The following is a 19,844-nucleotide window of genomic DNA, read 5'->3' as shown; positions in this document are numbered from 1 at the left end:
GCCCCCCTCTCTCTCCCCAGTGATAACCCTCCATGTGATCTCCATTTCTGTGATTCTGCTCCTGTTCTAGTTGTTTCCTTACCTTTTGTTTTTTGATTTCGGTTGTTGATAGTTGTTTGTTGTCATTTTACTGTTCATAGTTTTTGATCTTCTTTTTCCTAGATAAGTCCCTTTAACATTTCATATAATAAGGGCTTGATGATGATGAACTCCTTTAGCTTTACCTTATCTCGGAAGCACTTTATCTGCCCTTCCATTCTAAATGATAGCTTTGCTGGATGGACTAATCTTGGATGTAGGTCCTTACTTTTCATGACTTTGAATACTTCTTTCCAGCCCCTTCTTGCCTGTAAGGTTTCTTTTGAGAAATCAGCTAAGATTCTTATGGGAACTCCTTTGTAGATAACTGTCTCCTTTTCTCTTGCTGCTTTTAAGACTCTCTCTTTATCTTTAATCTTGGATAATTTAATTATGATGTGTCTTGGTGTGTTTCTTCTTGAATCTGTCCATTGTTGACATTGAGGTATTAAAATCCCCTACTATAAGTATGTTGTATGTTTCCTGAAGTCCTTCAAGATTTCTCTTATATATTTGGTTGCTCTTATGGTGGGTGCATATATGTTTACAATTTTCTGTCTTCTTGATGGATTCTTCCTTTGAGTATTATGAAGTTTCCTCCTGGGTCTCTTTTTATGGCCTTTGTTTTGAAAACTATTTTGTCTGATACAAGTATTGCTACACTGGATTTTTTTTCCTGTCATTTGCTTGGAATATTTTTTCCCAACCCTTCACTTTCAGTCTGTGTATGTCTTTTGTTCTGAGGTGGGTCTCTTGTGGGCAGCATATATGTAGGCCATGCTTTCTTATCCATTCAGCTACCCTTTGTCTTTTGATTGGAGACTTTAATCCATTTACATTAAAGGTTATTATGGATAGGTACTTATTCATTGCTATTTTTCCCCTTTGTACCTGTGTTCCTCTCTTTCTCACTCTTTTTCTCTATCTTCTTAAAACAGTCCCTTTAGCATGTCTTGGAATGATAATGTGGTGGAGGTGTATTCTTTTAGCCTTCTTTTGTCTGGGAAGCTCCTTATTTGACCTTCCATTTTAAATGAGAGCCTTGCTGGATAGAGTAGTCTTGGTAGCAGGCCTTTGTTATTCATTATGTGGAATATTTCTTGCCATTCCCTTCTGGCTGGGAACGTTTCCATTGAGAAGTCAGCTGCTAGCCTTATTGGAGCTCTCATGTATGTTACTATCTGTTTCTCCCTTGCTGCCTTTAACATTCTCTGTCTTTGAATTTTGCCATTTAATTATGGTGTGTCTTGGAGTAGCCCTCTTTGGGTTCATCTTGATTGGGGCCCTCTGTGCTCCCTGGACTTACATGACTTTTTCTCTCATCAAGTTAGGGAACTCTTCTGTCATTACTTTGTCAAACAAATTTTCTATCCCTTGCTCCTCTTCTTCTCCTTCTGGTGTCCCTATTTATGGATATTATTATATTTCATGTTGTCCTGCAGCTCCCTCAAACCATCCTCATTCTTTTTGAGTCTTTTCTCATTTTTTGGTTCTGTCTGAGATTTTTTTCTCCCTTGTCCTCCAACTCACTGATTCCATCCTCTGCTCCATTTAACTTGCTTTTAATTCCTTATATTGTGTTCTTCATTTCAGATATTCTATTTTTCATTTCTTCTAGTTTCTTATTGATAGTTTCTATGTCTATTTTCATGCTGGTGTAGTTTGCAGTAAGTTCCTTGAAGCTTCCCTGGAGTTCTTTGAAATTCTCACTGACCTCCTTGTGCATCCTTATAATCAATACTTTGACGTTTTCTGATAGTTTGGCTGCCTCAATTTCATTTAGCAGTCTTTCTGGGGATATTCCCTTTACTTTCGATTGGGCGTTGTCTCCCTAATTTTAGATGACTCTTCTTCTTTTTTTTCTGTTTGTTAGATTTGTCTGCTTTGACTCCCTTTCGTTGTGGTATGATCTTTTGTGGTAGGAGACCTGTGCGACTCAGTGGTGCAATCTCCTTGATCACCTGTGCTTGATGCTCTTGCACTGCCCTTTATGCCTTTTATGTGGTTGTGATTGGGTTTTGGTTGGTGTTGGGTCATTGCTCTTTGGAGGGTTCTTCCCTATGAGCCATAGGAGAAGGTAATGAAAAATTAATGTAAGCTAGGGTTTAATACTAATGGCAGTGATAATTTTATATGCACGCACACATATATACAAATATACAGAATAAGTTTTAAATTCCAGGATAGCTATTGTAAAATTTAAGGTTGTTAGCTTTTCTATAAGAAATATTTTATAGTATGTGAAATGTAATGATAAATGCCTATATATTAACTAAAAGTGATCTGATTTTTACATTATAATTTCAAAAGCAAAACTTTCTATTCCTCGGAAAAATATTTTGTGTTTTAGATGAGCTACATTTAAGAATTTTAAATTTATCTAAGCTTATAAGAAAAAATTATAGAACAATTTTCCTTTAATATTATATGTACTATTTTAATATATACTTATAAATCACATAAATTTTTTCAGTAATTTATAAAATTACTTTCATAGCTTTTTATTTTTGGACATTTCTTTACCTACAACTGTAATGTACTAACAATAGCATAAGAGCCATTATAAGAAGAGTTGAAAGATAAAGCACCCCCCACACACGCACACTTTTTCTGCTTAAAGTATGTTACTTGTAAATTATTGGAGGCTTTTAAGGTGACTTGATTCTCTCAGTAAAGATAGATTAAGTTAAACGAAAAATTATTACAGATTTATATAATTTCCTATTCTCTCTGAAACACAGAGTTATGTATTAAGAAAGCATAGTAGCCTGGCTTTGTGTTCCAGGGAAACACTAATTGCTAATGTGCCTTTCATTCATTTTTAGCAAATACTATGTGAAATACAATTTTCTGCCTGACACAACTCCTTTTTTATTAAAAAAAATGTGTTCAACTAAAGAGAACCATCAAATTGTTTAGTTTCAAATTTATATCCTCTTCTTTTTTGTCTATATTCAGCATTTTGTACATCAGATAATGTTTTCTGCTTGTTTAAATATAGCTTATCATAAGCCAATTAACCAATGTAAAGTATATGAGACTGAAATGGTTTCTAAATGTTCTGAGCTCTTGCATCTCTTAAACCTCTCCTGTTTGTCTGAATATTCCTATCGATACAAAACTTAATGTGGATAGTGAAGAGTCATAAGGAACCAACTCTTTTATTCTATTGTTACTGCACAATAATGTAAGTCTATTTTTGAAAACGGGGAAAAGAATGTGAATTTAATTTAGGTTAAAAAGTCCTGTAAAATACTGGCTTGACTATATTGATTAAGAAATGCAGAGCTGCAGTGAAGGTGGACTATATAAAGCAGTAATAATAATACATATAAAGCATTCATACAGCATTTTAAATTGCCAGGAACTGTTCTACATACTTCACCTAAACCAATTTGTTTAGTCATCACAGCCATTCAAAGTAGATACTGTTATTTATGGATCTATGTTGTAGATAAGAGGAGTCACAGAGAATGGCAACTGGCCCAAGGTCAATGTTATAGAAGCGATGGAGCCAGAAGCCAAGCTTGGGCTGTGTGTCTCCCGTTTGTGTTTTTCACCAGCACAATTTATTGCATTTTCAATGTTGCATTTCTTTAAAATTTTAAAGCATGTTTTCATCTTTTTTTGTTTTTAAGTAGTTAAGATTAGATGTTTTTCATGATAATTTAAAAACATACTTGGTGAAAGCCTGTTAAGCCCTAGCACACTGAATTAATAACATAACTCAATGTCAGAGAACAGACTTCTGTTTATAGCAACAAAGTTATCTAAATAGCACAAAGAAATGAAGCACACCTAGGCAGTCTGGGGAAAATATAAAAATACAATTTTGTAAACTTTGCAGCTGAGCTCACAATATAGTATTATTTTAAATATCAGAGTCCCTAAAGAAGAGGGTATTAGAAATGAGGACAGTAAGAAAGTAAAGGGATTAAGCAAAAAATATATATATCATTCATCTCTCTCCCTCTATCTATCATCTGCCTGCCTATGCTGTCTCTAACACAGTGACGCAGTGTGGTGACAGCCAGAGGGAAAGAACGGAGTGTTGAGGTGGACAAAGGAGGGATGGGAGAGGACAGAAAATCACTTAGCTTGGCACAGTGGGAGCACAGTGCAGTGTTTTGTTCAGTTGTACACTTGAAACTTGTATGGTTTTATGAACCAATGTCACCTCAATAAATTCAATTAAAAAAAAAAAAAGAAATGAGCTCTGGCTGGTGTGGCTCACTGGACTGAGTACCAGTCTGTGAAACAAAGGGTCACCTGTTCGATTCCCAGTCAGGGCACACGCCTGGATTGCGGGCCAGGTCCTCAGTAGGGGTCATGCGAGATGCAACCACACATTGATGAGTCTCTCCCTCTCTTTCTCCTTCCCTTCCCATCTCTCAAAAAATAAATAAATAAAATCTTAAAAAAGAAAAGAAAAAGAAATGAGAATGATAAGTTAACAGTAAAACTAAAGCAACCATCATATAGTTGCTGATCTTATTAAGCAAGAGGCTTGTTTGCTGGCAGCTTGTGTTTTAATAATGACTCTATTATACTGGAAACAAGGCCTTGGGCAAAACAGGGCACGCACACATATACAATTAAGTTGAACTCTCAGTGGGTTGCATCTTAAGTGAATTGGTGGTCTAGAGAATTTCTTTCTGCTGGTCAGTGCACAACCATAAGCTAAAATGCCAATCTTGGACTAGGATCTGGTAAGAAAAAACCTCTCTCATAAAAATATGTAATCACAGCCTGCTCCAGGCAGTTAAGTTTCTGATTTTACCATTTCTTCATGGTCCAGGACAAATAATGTCAGTCAGTAAGTTTACTTACATTTGTCCCAGGTTAATAGTAACCTAGAATGCCTGAGTGAATCAAGCCTAAATACTCTCCTGGCATGCAGATTGCTAAACCAATCTTTGTAGAATTCTCACAAACTAAATCTTGGGGAACCTGAGCTCATTAATTAAATTTATCCAATACATGAAGACTTAAGCCACAGTGAATGAGACCCATCAGAAATATTCAGAAACATAATATAAACACCATCGTGGGGTAGAGATAATAAAAATAAGTTGACAAAAAATATAAAATGAGTATATTGAAAGATAGAATCAAGAACAATACAAAAGCACATAGTATAAAAAGAAAATGAGCAGCTATGAAAAAATCTATAAAAGACAAATATAATTATTTAATTAAAATATTTCAATAAATGTGCTAAATTAAATAACCAAGGAGAATTAGTGAACTGATAGACATATGTGCAGAAAATAAAATAATATAAACATGAAAATATATGAACATATGTCTTTGCCCAGGTTCTCTTTTTCCTGAGCCAAAATATCATATGCTAGCCAATGCTTTACTGGGAGTGCAATCCCAGGGAAGCAAAAGTGAATGGAAAAGGGAAGTGAATCAGGGACGCAGATGAAAAGAGTATAATCAAGTGTTTTAAGCATGTCACTGAGCTTGTCACAACCTCATGGCCAGCTGAATGGGTGGTCTTGTCTGGACCAGAGAAGGAAGAGATGAGAATTGTTCTTGATCACTGAATTTAATCTTCTATTTGTCACTTTACCATATAGAGGTAAACTCCATTCACATTCAGGTTGTACATGTGTGGACATAAAATAAGTCTCATGCCTCAGAAGCCACTGGAGGTCCCGAGGTGAAGGCAAGAGGCACGTGGTATGGGCATAAAACTTGTACCAATTAGTACTGTGGTGGGTTAAATAATTCAGTAGTAGGAGAGACTAAGAACAGTAGCCTCAGAAAACTCCCCAGCCTATACAGACAGTGGTCATTGTGACCTGGTGCCAAGAAAGAGAAATGGCGCAAGACATTTGTAGATTCTTTGGACCAGTCTTGGACCAGTGAGGCAAAGCACACTGACTCTAGCTGCCTAAAAACCAACCTCCTACTTAGTGATATCCACAAATATGCCCTATGTTTATTATTCATGTAATTGCTGTCTCAGGTGAATATAACATGGAGAATGGAAAGGAGGTAATGGTAAAGAAAATAATTACTGAATAATTCTAGAACTGAGGAATGATGTAAACTTAGAGAAGCAGATTTCTCAACAGCAATAAAAGAATAGAGGAGGTATGGAATAATGCCATCAAAATGTTGAACAAAATCTCTCAACTTAGAACTGAAATATGTTCATGTATCATAGTTACGATGGAAAAATGAGATTCATAAAAAGTTTATTATTAAGAAATTTTAAGTAGAAGAGCTCTAATCTCATAAGAAAAGATTGAGCTGTAAGAAAAATATAGTGAGCAAAAAACTGATTAACCTATGAATAAATATAAATAAAAATAGTTTATAAAACAATAATAAAAATATCTATAATTAGATAATTAGTAAAAAACAAAATAAAAGTTAAATGCCTGAGAGAACATCATATAAAATAGATGAGGTTAATAAAAGCTATAACATTATATTTTATGAATTATTATTAGAGTGGAGTAGAGATGATAGTCAGATATTGCCAAATCAAGTATGAATAAAAGTGTGTTATGAGTAACTACAAAAACTGAAAATAGACTATATAATGTATTTTACCAGGAAGTAATTGAATAGCCTTTAATTAATCCAATAGGAGAAATGATTCTAAATTATAAGGTAAAGCTTATAAAATTGAATAAATAAAAAGCCCATATTAAGTGGGAGAAATAATTCCAAATATTTCAGTTAACAACTTAAGGCAATTGGACTAAACTCTTCGATTTTAAGGCCTCATTCAAAACACAAAATTCACATGCTAACATATTTATATAAACATATTATAATAGTATTTATTAAGAACACAGTAAAAATGTGGGCTTATAGAGCATTTGAAAGTAGAGGTGAAAATACATGGCAGGTGGGTACTAAACAGTAACAAGCTGGTAGGGCTATAATAACATCACACAAAGTACTTTAGCCTAAAAACGTTAGGCATCAAGATAATTTTTATATAATGATAAAAGTGACAAATCACCTGGAAGATACTAAAATTCTCCTGTTTTATGACCTTATTGACATTGGCAAATCATTTATCAAGGTAAAACTATCTGAATTATAATGATGTATTGACCCAATCCACCATTATTTGGGAATTTCAATGTTAAGAAGGAGATTCAAATAACTGTAAGAAAAAAAATTGAGTAATCTGATTACTACAACTTATTCATGGTTATTTACACAATTTTGCATCTATTTATTTAAAAGTACACATTCTTCTTCACTTGGAATTAAACTTATGCAAAACCATAAAGCAATGTTCAACAAATTTCAAAATTTTGTCATGCAAATAATCCATGACATAATAAATAAAAAAAATAAGAAGAAAATAACAAATCATATAAGGAAAGTTAAAACTATGTTTTTAATTACTCATGGCTTAAAGGAGAATTCATATTAAACTTGAAAATACAACTAAAATAATAATAAAAGCATATAAGAGCAAATTAAACTAAAATGAAATTTTCAATCTCAGATATTCATTTTGGAGGAAATAAAGTGTGAAAATTATTTATCTAAGCATTAAAGGAATTAAAAAAAATAATAGTGTGATACAAGAATGTAAAAGAAGATAATATAGTAGAAAAAAGTAATCAGTGAAGTAGAAAACAAAGACAATGCAGAGGATCAATAAAGGTAAAAGTTATCATTTGAGCAGACTAAAAGATTATTAAATATTCAAGCTCTGGAGTTTGCATGTGTAATCAAAACAAAGAAACAAAAATGTTAGAGTAGAAAAGTGACAAAATTACAGACATTAAAATTTTAAAACTTAATTGAGGAATATTACAAACTACATATGACAAATATGAAGATGCAAACAAGATAAACACTTTTGTATAAAACAAAAAATTATTGTTTGCATTCAAAAATAATTAGAAATCAGAAATGTATCTAAAATTTGATTCTAGATCTAGAACTTGATTCTAAATTAATCAAGTTCAATTTGAAGAAAAATACCTTAAGAGAAATTATCCTACCAACTATCATTATGGCAATGTGGTAATCATACATGTGCTATTGATACAGGGATAGACAATGAGAGCAAAGGGAAACTAAATATTGTGAAAAAAGAACACCGTATTTTTAATGGAACTTATCATGTAAAATAGATAACATCAAAGATCACTTGGGACAAAAGGGCTACTCAGGAATAATTCATAGGACAAAGTCTACTCCCATAAGAAAAAGGGAAAATATCTACCTCCTACCATAGACCAAAAATTGTAGTTCTACTGTAAAGATCTAAATATAAAAATTCAAATTTTACAAAGTTTAGAAGTAAATATAAGAATCTATTCATATTTTTATTATATTTTGCTTGCTTTTTCATTTTGTTGTTTAAGTTCCACTTATAGGTGAAAATAAAACCAGGGACATTGAAACTAAGAACAAACTGACAGTAACCAGAGGGGAGGTGGGGGGGACAATGGGGGAAAAGGAGGAAGGGTTTTCAGGAACATCTATAAAGGATACGTGGACAAAACCAAGATGGGGTGGGAGGTGGGGATGTCTGGGGTTGGGGGGAGTAGAGGGGGCAAAATGGAGACAGCTGTGCTTGAACAACAATAAAAAACAATTAAAAAAGAATCTATTCATAATAACTCTTTGTAGGAAATAATAACTTAGCAAGACATAAAGCATACATACCAAAAATAAAAATACTGATACAAGTGATCATGTTTAAGTTATAAACTTCTGTGATGCAAATGATTCTGCTAAAAATTCAAAATACAATTTATTGACTAGAAAGTATAACCTGTATGACACATATTATCCACAAAAAGTTAATTTTTAGAATTAAGACTACTTACAAGTCAATAAAATGAAAACAAATAAATAAGAAAATAGGCAAAATATATAAAGAGGAAATTAACAAAGAGGAAATTGCAAGAGTCAAAAAAAGAGGAAAAGTTATTAAACTTCACCAATAAATAGGGAAATTAATACCCTAAGAACCCTGAAACACCAATCCAAAAGAACCTGTGCACCCTAATGTTCATAGCAGCACAATTTACAATAGCCAAGTACTGGAAGCAACCTAAGTGCCCGTCAGCAAACGAGTGGATCCAAAAACTATGGTACATTTACACAATGGAATTCTACGCAACAGAGAGAAAGAAGGAGCTTATACCCTTTGCAACAGCATGGATGGAACTGGAGATCATTATGTTAAGTGAAATAAGCCAGGCGGTGAGGGACAAATACCAGATGATCTCACCTTTAACTGGAGCATAATAAATAGAAGAAAAAAAGGAAAGAAAATATAACCAGAGACATTGAAGTTAAGAACAATCTAACAATGGACAGAGGGGAGTGGGGAGGGGACAGTGAGGAGAGGGGATTACAGGAACTACTATAAAGGACACATGGACAAAATCAAGGGAGAGGGTGGAGGTGGGGGAGGGAGGGGGTTTCAGCTGGGGTGGGGTGGAAGGATGGGGAGAAAAAGCACACAACTGTAATTGAACAACAATAAAAATTAAAATGAAAAACCCATGATAAATTACCATTTCACACCTACTAGTTTGACAGTAATGTAAAAGTCTGATGATGTCAAACGATGGCTAGTAAGTGGAATGATGGAAACTACATACATTTTTGTGGCAATTTAAATTGATTAATCACAATTTATGAAGCAATATGTAATTATGTAGAAGATGGGTAAACTCCTAGGTATATTCCAGAGAAACTTTTGCACAAGTCAACATGGATAAGTATGTTCATAATAAGAGTGTTATTTCTCATTGCAGAATAATTATATACAAAATATTGTACTATAGGAGAATGGAAAAATAAATTGTGCTGTTTTCATGAGTATTTGGATAGCAGTGAAAATGAATGAATTAGACCTATACATGGCAAAATGAATGAATCTCACAAATATATTCTTATGCCAAAATATTAGAAAATAATGCATGTATTCTGACTTTACTTATATTTTTATTAAAACTTGTGCACATATATATATTTATAACTTGTGCATATGTATATATGTATATGTGTGTGTGTGTGTGTGTATATATATATATATATATGTATATATATGTATATATATATTTGTATAAACTATGTACCCTATCCCACACATATGGTTACTCCCAGAGGAAAGGAATAGAATATAATTAAGAAAAGTGTATAATTTAAAATGTTTCATTTTATCAAATGTAGAGTGGTCACATGAATGTTGTTTTTTACGTTTTTTGAATATCAGAAATCACTTATAATGAATGTTAAGTAATAGGGAGAGCAGTCAGACGAACTTGTGTGCTTGCATGAATCAAGAAGTGGGAAAAGCAGATGTTTCACTGATTATTATGATTGACTAAAAGCTATACAATTCAGCTATTATTCAAAGTATTTAAATACAATAACTTATTTATTTATTTATTGTATTTTTTATTGTTGTTCAATTAGTTGTCCCTATTTCCCCATTACTCTCCCCTGTCCTACCCAAACCCCAGCTCCCACGTTCAATCCTTCCCACCCCCTGTGTCTTTGTCTCTGTGTGTTTTATACATGTTCCTTGACTTGACCCTTCCCCTTCTTTCCCCGTTATCCCTCTCCACCCCCTCCGGTTACTGTCAGTTCGTTCTTTTAAATATAATAACATTTTTTAAAATTTTAACATTCATCTGAACATAATTTGAAATAAATAAAATAATATTTTATTCACTGTCATATGTTTTTCATGAATGTAGAGTGCAAAGGTGAGGATAAATCACTTCCTGGAGATGATAACTTATGGGCATTTTATAAATAGCTTAATTGGTTTATAAATAGTTGAATCACGCTTTCCCACAAATTATTCTTTTTTTCCCTTCTAAGCTACTCATAGATTGTTTTCTAATCATTTGGTGTCCTGGTGTCCCTTGGACTAACATTCAATGAATTTTCTGTCATTTCTGCATCATTTACACGTTAACCTTCTTGTCAGCCTCATTACACTCTTTTGACACTTTTGCATTAATAATATTGACTATGACAGAATAGCAATCTATCATTTTTCAAAGAATTTGTGCTAACTTGAATTAATTTAGTACAAAATAAAATAATATAAAATAATACAATCATTTATACCATTAAGTGCTTCGTCATATGACAGTAACAATACCTTGACACGCTTTTCTAAAACCAGCTTCGTGCTGAACATCTCCCGATTCCCAGTAACTAGTATTGAAAAGTTTCATATAATGCAGTACAAAAGGCACAGCACCGCCCACAAAGTGTTCTTGCTGCAAAAGCATTATTTCTGTCCAATTGTACTTTTAGCGTTAATACTAGTTTATAGCAAAGAGAAGACAAGTGATTGATTTGTCATAGCAGCCATATTTTGTTGACTCCTATTATGTGATATTGGGATCAGAAATATTTTTGACCCCTAACAAGAATGGACTTCTGAAATACACCATTACAGATTAGAATACTATGCCATTCTTAATCATGTTTTTATAGAAAGACATCTGTTTAAAAGCATAGATAGTTATCAAAAGTTTTTTTTTTCTTCAAAAGAAGGCTGCACTATTGTATACAAATCGAACACCTTTTTTCTGAAAAATTACTAGAGACACATCCTCTAAAAATTAACATTAGTTATCTCTGGAAATGGAATTGTGAGTACTTTCAAATAGCTTCAGTGTTTGTGGCAATTTTTAAAATTATTTCTACACTAAACTTTTGCTTTTGTACTCAGAAAAATACTATTAAAACTAAATGCTATCTTGGGTTATAAATATGGCCTCAGGTTTTGACAGTATGAAGGTACAGAATTAGACCAAAACATGTAGGTTCATGAAATACTTTCATAATCAACTCAAAATAATCCTCAAAACAATCAACTATGTTACAGTTTCTTTTACCTATATGTAGCAGAGAATAACATGCTAACTTATAACAGAATATTCAGAGGATTTCAATGGTAGCATGACTATGTTCTGTAGTTGTTGTAGTGAAGATTTTCCTTCCTTATTTTTCATATTAGAAGAAATACAGAGTTTTTTCCTGGTCTTCTATGTACTCAACCTCCCTTCCTGTTTTCAAAAGAAGCCAAGGTCTCTATATATCATATAGTTGATCCATTTCGAGTAAAAAGTTGAAGATTCAAGGATGTTTTAGGAAATTTACCAAGTTGTATAATTATCACTACAAATCACTTTTAGCACACTTTCATCACACCCATATGATCCCTCATACACATATACTGTTCACACACACACACACACATGCACACATATGTCTGCTCCAGGCAACCAGTTTATCCACTTATTTGCCTTTTCTGGACATATCATATAAATGAAATCAATAATATGTGTCCTGTTATTTATGATTTTTTTCACAGTGCACTATGTAATATTTTAGAGGTTCAGCCATGTTGTATCATAAATAGTTTATTTTTCCTTTTCATTGCTGCATAATATTCTATTGTATGCATATGATTCATTTTATATCTGCATTCATCAGTTAGTGGACATTTTGTTTTTTCTGTTATAAATAATGGTTATGAACATCCCTGTATTAATTTTGTTTTAGCATATATTTTCAAATACCTATAATTTTAAGAATTGAAACTAAGATAAAAAAAGAACCCTGAATATATACAATTTTATAATGACTAATAGAAACCAAAAATGTTAGACTTTTCATTGTAAAACTTAATTACCTCTCACATATGTTAATAATATGTGCATTTGTTTTTATTCATGAGAATTGAGGAAATACATTATACACTATATCTAATAGTTATAAATTTCCATGTTTTTTTTTTCCTGAGGCAACATTGTTTCCCCCCCCTTTTTTTTAACACAAAACATCTGCTCCAAATGGCAGTGGAAAATGTGCAAAGTACATTTTTTTTATATTAGCAATGATCAAATAAATAACTTTGCCAAATCAAACTGATTTATGAAGTGAAGATAGCGAATAAAACAAATTCACCTGATTCAATTTAGAAACTTTTAAACCATATGGGAACTCCAAAAATTGTATGAACATACATAAATACATATTTTCCTTCGTATTTTTAAAAATTTCATAACTGGCCATGACCAGTGTGGCTCAGTTGGCTAGGAGTTATTCCTCAAAGCAAAAAAGGTCACCTGTTCAATTCCCAGTCAGGGCACATGCCTGGGTTGTGGGTTTGGTCCCCGGTCAGGGGGGTACAAGAGGCAACTGAACAATGTTGCTCTGTCACATCAATGTTTCCCTTTTTTTGTCCCTCTCTTCCTCTTTCTAAAAATAAAAAAAATAAAATCTCATAACTGGCTTAATTTATTCAAGCATTCTAACACATTTATGGACCCTAGACCTATTGTAGTGCTGGTGACTATTTCTGCACTAAGAATTCAAGGGGTGTTGCATACAGTAATATTTCATTATTATTGTTAAACTCAGTGAAATAAATCAAAGACAAAAACCATATGATTGCCCTTATATGTTGAATCCCCCCAAAAAACAAAACAAACAAATAAAATAGAAAGAAACTCATAGATACAGAGAACAAAATAGTGTTTGACAGATGGGGTGGGGGTATAAGTAAAAAATTTGAAGGGATTAAGAAGTAAAAATTGCTAGTTCTGAATAGTCACTGGGATGTTAAATACAGCATAAGGAATACAGTAAATAATATTCTAGTAAGTCTGTATGGTGCCAAGTGGGCCCTAGATTTAGAGGGGATTACTTTATAAGTTGTATAAATATCTATGCTGTACACTGAAACATATAATATTTGTAATTGAAACAATAAAAAACAAATTGAGTTAACTGGGTCTAACTGTGCTGTTTGAGAAGATAGGATTTCAGCTCTGTGGAAGAATTTTCTGTCTGCCAAACTCTCATTGTGAAGTTCAAAACTTCTGCATTGCACACAAAAAAATTTATTACTGTCAAAATCTAAAGTTTATTTCAAACTAAATTACTATTTTTCATTTTCAATGAATTTAGCATTCATATTATAATTAAAAGTAAATTTATTGTCTTCAGAAAATGTTTCTCCTCGTCACACTGATCTCACTCATAGATCCAGACTAGCACTTCTATCAAATACTGTCCCTGCTAGGGACTGGGAGATTTCATAGAGACACTGCCACTGGAGTGAGGACCACTTCACATCACAATGTTTATGAAAAATGGATAAAATAACCTTAAAAATAACATGATAATCTTACTTCCAAACACTATTAAATTATAGCTTAGCTTAGGAACACTGAGTACTAATACTGATGCAATACCTGGAAAACTCTACAACCTCAAACTCAGAAGAGTATATCCTTTCTTTATGAAGAAAATGTGCATACTCTTTAGTAATATTAGTGCAACTGATAAGTTGCTGCCAAACTACATTTTTATTTTTTGCTGTGGTTTCTGAGTTGCCCGGGACACAGTTGTTTTTTTTGTTTTTTTTTTTTTTTTCAATCCTACTTGCTTGTTATTAATCCTCAAAATCTTTCAATGATGGATAGAGCATGCCACATTGCTGAGGCATCATTACACCCATTTCTTATTGAGGCTCCTCAGCTTTTGATAAAGTGCAATTTTTGGACTCTAGTAGAATTGAATCAATCAAGGTGAATGTTCACTGCTGAATGCAATAGATACATTCCTGGAAAGCTGAAGGTGATAAACCTTAGTGTTTAAGAACATGCCTTATGGAGCCATAGTTATTGACTTCTTATTTATCAATTACTTGAGAGCTAGAGAAAAATTACTTGGGTTTCTCACCTCTCAAATGGGGATATTAATGCATAGAAATTCCTTGAAAATCTAATGAGAAAATTCTGAAGAGCTAGTTAGGACATGTACATTTGTGTCCTAATCAAGATACTTTGAGAAAGGGAGCTACCAATAATTATGCTAGGAAAACACACAGAAAATAAGATTTCCTGAACACTCCATGTAATGCTCACTTAGCACTGTGTTTAACATCTAATAAATGCTCATTAATACCAGAAAAGTTTGATGTTGTTTTCATTTTTATTTATTCACTTGATATTTAAAGGTCAAATCTCTTTTAAAATATTTTGCTCTAAAAGAAACTAATCAAAATGCAATCCGACCATAGTCTATGGGGCTTTACTCATAGGCATAGATATCAACTAATCATTTACTCATGTAAGCCATGCTTCGCTTTGCCTACTTCAAGATCTAGAGTAGATAATGTAGACAGAGCGATGGTGAGATAGCACCTTGGGGTACACTTCCAAGAAGTAAAAGTAAAAGACAACAAAATCATTTATATAATGTTAAAAAGTGGTAACCAATTATTTAATTCTACTTCTATAGCAGAATTTCCAAATGAAGTTTGGATTAGATCTCTCGAATTTTAAATATGATTGCTCTAATTGACTTTCTCCTCTATTCCTGGCTTCTTTTCTGCTTTTTACATCAAGACTGGAATTGAACTGTAAAGATACGCTGGAGTAGCTGATCAAGAACCTACCTTGTCTGAAGAACTAGGACTCACATACTAATAAGGATAGCTTATATTTATACATAACCCCAAATCTCAATTTCTTAACAATATGTACCTAATATTTACTCATGGAAATTTTGCTGTCTAGACATAATTTTAGAAAAGTTTCCAAAATGTGACTGAGTGATCCATTTCTACACAGGCCTTCACAGTTACTGCCAAAAAAGGAAGAGAGGTGCTAGCAGGTTGAAAATTGGCATTGGTCCAGATTTGGTTCACATCACTTCTCGCACATCATTGGCATTTGGTAGAGTGCCAGTGTGAGGGAGCATGTATTTATTTAATAAGTAGCAAATATGTCATCTACTTGATTCTGCAAGTTTCTCAAGTGACTTTGAAAGTGATTTAAGAAATTATTTTATAGAGTAGTGGTTACCAACTATTTTGGCACCAGGGACTGGTTTCATGGGAGACAGTGTTTCCATGGACTGGTTAGGAGTGGGGATGGTTTTGGGATGATTCAAGCTCATTACATTCAAACTCACCTCCTGCTGTGTAGTCCAGTTCCTAAGAGTCCCAGAGCAGTACCTGTCTGTGGCCCAGTGGTGGGGAGCCGGTGGCATAGAGAGTATTCTAACAGTGTAGGACAAGAGCAGGAACTGAGGTAAAAGGTGATGGTGAGAATTTCAAAAGATGTGCTTTATTAAAAAAGTGAAAAACTTTCAAAAAATATCAATACTACTTAAAGCAGAGCTCTTCCCCAATATTCATTCAATAATATAAAATAGAATATTATAATGGGTCATTTTAAAAGATTCAGAAACTTGAGGTAAATAAGGTTTTCAAATAGTTGACTAATTTTCTAGGTTATTAATGTAATTTCATGCTTTTGATGCTTCATTTTCAAAAGTACTTTGAAGCATCTCTCTTTTGTAAGCTCACTTTCTTAGATTCAAATTCATTTAGAAATGTCTCTCTCAACAGTGCCAGAAAAGAAAGGTTTTTTTTTCATATAAAGGACAATATTTATCTTCATAGGAAAACAAAATCTGCACATTTAAAGAATGTCTTTGGCATCTCTGATCAAGCCAAACATTGTACTCACTTCACTGATGCATGGCATTTGTGTCAATGGAGGAAAACTTCCTTCTATCAACATTTCCTGTTCTCTGACAATCCGAGAACATATAATTTAATTTGGCTTTCTAGCAGCAGTCTACAGCTCTTAAGTGCAGAACCTCAAGTGTACAGAATGATTTTGAAACCAGTCTGGAAAAATAAATGCAGAAGATGTATGTGTCTGTGGGTTGTGTGTGTAGGTGTGCCGTTTGGAAGGTAATGACAAGAGAGGTAAACAAGACAAGAGACAGAGTTTAATTTCAGACCTTCAAGTCTTGGTAAAATAAACTAGTTTTTTTGGAAATGGGGTGGAGAAAATGTGAATTGGCTCCAACTCCTGGAGACTCTCTGAATGAGTGATGTTCCAATATTCTGTCCTCAAAAGCCCTGCCCAGTTCCTGTAGACTCATGCCTATGGCTTTTTGTATGGAGTCCTTCTGTCTCATATTTGATCTTCCTCTTTTCCTGCTGCCTGTCCTTTTTCCCAGCATTATTGTCTTTTCCTAAGAAGCCACCTTCTCGTGATGTTTCTGAAGTTGGGCAGCTTCAGTTTTATCATTTTCACCTCTCTGAATCTTGTTTATATAAGAGAAGATGTGTGAATTTTAAAGAGTAAACAGTATGTTATGATGTCATTATTAGCTCCTCAACTTAATATTATTATGAACATCTTTTTAATCAAACTAAACTGCACTTAAATAAGAATATAGCACAATATATCACCTCTCCCAGACAGAGCATAAATGGTGTTTTCTCTTCAATTCAAGGCAAAAATATATTAAGAAAATATATTACTTACTTTGAGGCTTACCATTTAAAAAACACATACCTGAAACTTTATAACCAGGAAGCTTGCTTTGAATAATTCTGCAAAGTTTGAATTTATAAGGTGGACAAGAGCCATCAAAAAATAAACAAAATTTTTATGCCATAGAAATAAAAAATAAAATAAAATAGCTCAGGAGATGATAGAAGGCTCTGGTGCAAATAAATGTCCACAGGGAAAGAGCAGTAAGTGCTATTGTGCAACCAGATACTCATAATGACTACAGATGGTGCCCAACTTAACGATGGTTCTTAACATTTTTAACTACAATGGTGTGAAAGTAATATGTAGTCAATAGAAACCGTACTTGGAATTTTGTGTTTTGATCTTTTCCCAGCTACTAGCATGTGGTATAATACACTTTGGTGATGCCGAGCAGTGGCGGTGAGTCACAGTTCCTAGTCAGCCACATGATCATGAGCATAAACAACACATATTCGACAGTGTACTGTGTCACCAGCATTGTTTGGATACTGTGTTTTGGGTTTTAGCCTTCCATCATATCCAACAAGTTCCCACTTGTGTGCTGGTGTGCTTTCAGTTGTGTACATTAGTGGTGAATACTCATACAGCTATTCTGGTTTTCATGTTCAGTACAGTAGTCCATAAATTATTTACAAGATGTATTTGACACTTTATTAGAAAATAAGTTTGTATGCGATGATGGTGCCCCACTGTAGGCTAATGAATGTAAGCGATCTGAGTATGTTTAGGGTGAGCTACGCTAGGCCATGGTGTTCAGTAAGTTATGGAATTAAATGCACATTTAGCTTATGACATTTTCAAATTACAGTTGGTTTATTGAGATGTAACCCCATTGTAAGTGAAGGAGCAGCTGCATATAGAATTTTCTTTAGTTTGGTGACACTGCTATTATTATTCTAGAAAATGCAAACATAATATTTATGTTTGTGCATAAATGTATATTCTAATAGTATATATTATTTTATAAATAGTTAAGTACAAAATGTATTTTGGACAAGGCTTATATTAAAACCCAGAGATCTTAAAAAACTGTTTCATAAAAGGCATCCACCCAAACACACCCTGAGTGAAATTATTCAGTTTGATAGGAACAATTCACATCCAATATTATACATGAATCAAATTATGAGCCTTAGTGCAATGCCAAGTACATTAAAATATTTTTGTAGTTTAAAAATAAATGTAATGAGTTCTAATAATATTTGTCTTTGGTTTTCTGTTTAAATATCATACTTCACAGAAAAGTCTCATGCTGTAGTATTATATATACATTTATTTTTAAAAGGACATATACATTTGGACATACATATACTGTTCTAGCAGTTTTCATAAGTGTAGCTGAGAAAGTCTGATACTGGGCAATTGGATGTTGATATTCTATTCAAAAGCTCTGCCATCCACCGTCTATAAATGTACACTTTTCCCCATGGGAGTCTTCTCACTGACTTAACTGAATAAATAATAGAAAATCATCCAAGTAAAAAGCTTGTCTCAAGTAATAAGGGAAAATAAGGTCAAGAAGAGGTGAAACTCAGAAAATCCAGCAATTGGTAATGAATAAGAAATAACAAATTTTGAAAATATTATTTGTGTGATTTTATTACTCCAAGTGACTCAGAAGTCCCTTGGATTCCTCAAGGCTTTTTATTTATTGAGGACATGTCAAGTTTTATATGTATACACTCTAACAGTCAGACAATGATTGGACCCTTGAATAAAAACTACAAGCATGGCTTAAGGTTGAGAACAATAAACAAAAAGATTAGAGTCAATTCAAATATGTAAAAAATGTTTTTTCCTCTAAAACTGAATATCCAAATCAATTTGCATAGTGGGACCCAGTCATGAAAGGAAATGGATCAACTGAGGAGAAAAATAACATAAACAAAAAACTGAAAAAAAAAAGTCACCCCTTATAGACAACTCCAATCACACAAAGACACACAGAGAAAGAATGAGAGGTGGAGGGAAGAGGAAATGTTAATTCATAATTCAGTCTTTTTATTTCTTATTTTGGCATAGCTTTCATATTCTCACACTAAAGTAAATTAACTTTCCTGTTGAACTCTGTTTAATTAAATATTTCTTTCTGTGTTCTGGCTTACAGCCTCAAGTAAATAAATAGAGAAGGAAACCCCAACTGAACCATGTAAAATCCTAAATGGCAATGCTGCAGCACTTCTCCGTGTTCCTTAATTTCTGTGCATTTGTGTGGGATGAGGCCTTTGCAAAGAACAGTGGTATTAGTAAACACACGTAGGCAGAAAGTATTCCAATGGCGTAAGTTCACGAATCCAAAATCTAAAGTTAATTATCATATTCAATACTTATATAAATGAAGAAAAAACATTTTGGAGTGAAATTTGGATGAGAAGGATTTTTTTCTATTTTAGACGTTGTATCTCATATTTCTTTGCC

Source organism: Desmodus rotundus, chromosome 5 (assembly GCF_022682495.2).
Source record: "Desmodus rotundus isolate HL8 chromosome 5, HLdesRot8A.1, whole genome shotgun sequence".
NCBI lineage: Eukaryota > Metazoa > Chordata > Mammalia > Chiroptera > Phyllostomidae > Desmodus > Desmodus rotundus.
Note: the sequence above shows the minus strand (reverse complement) of the source record.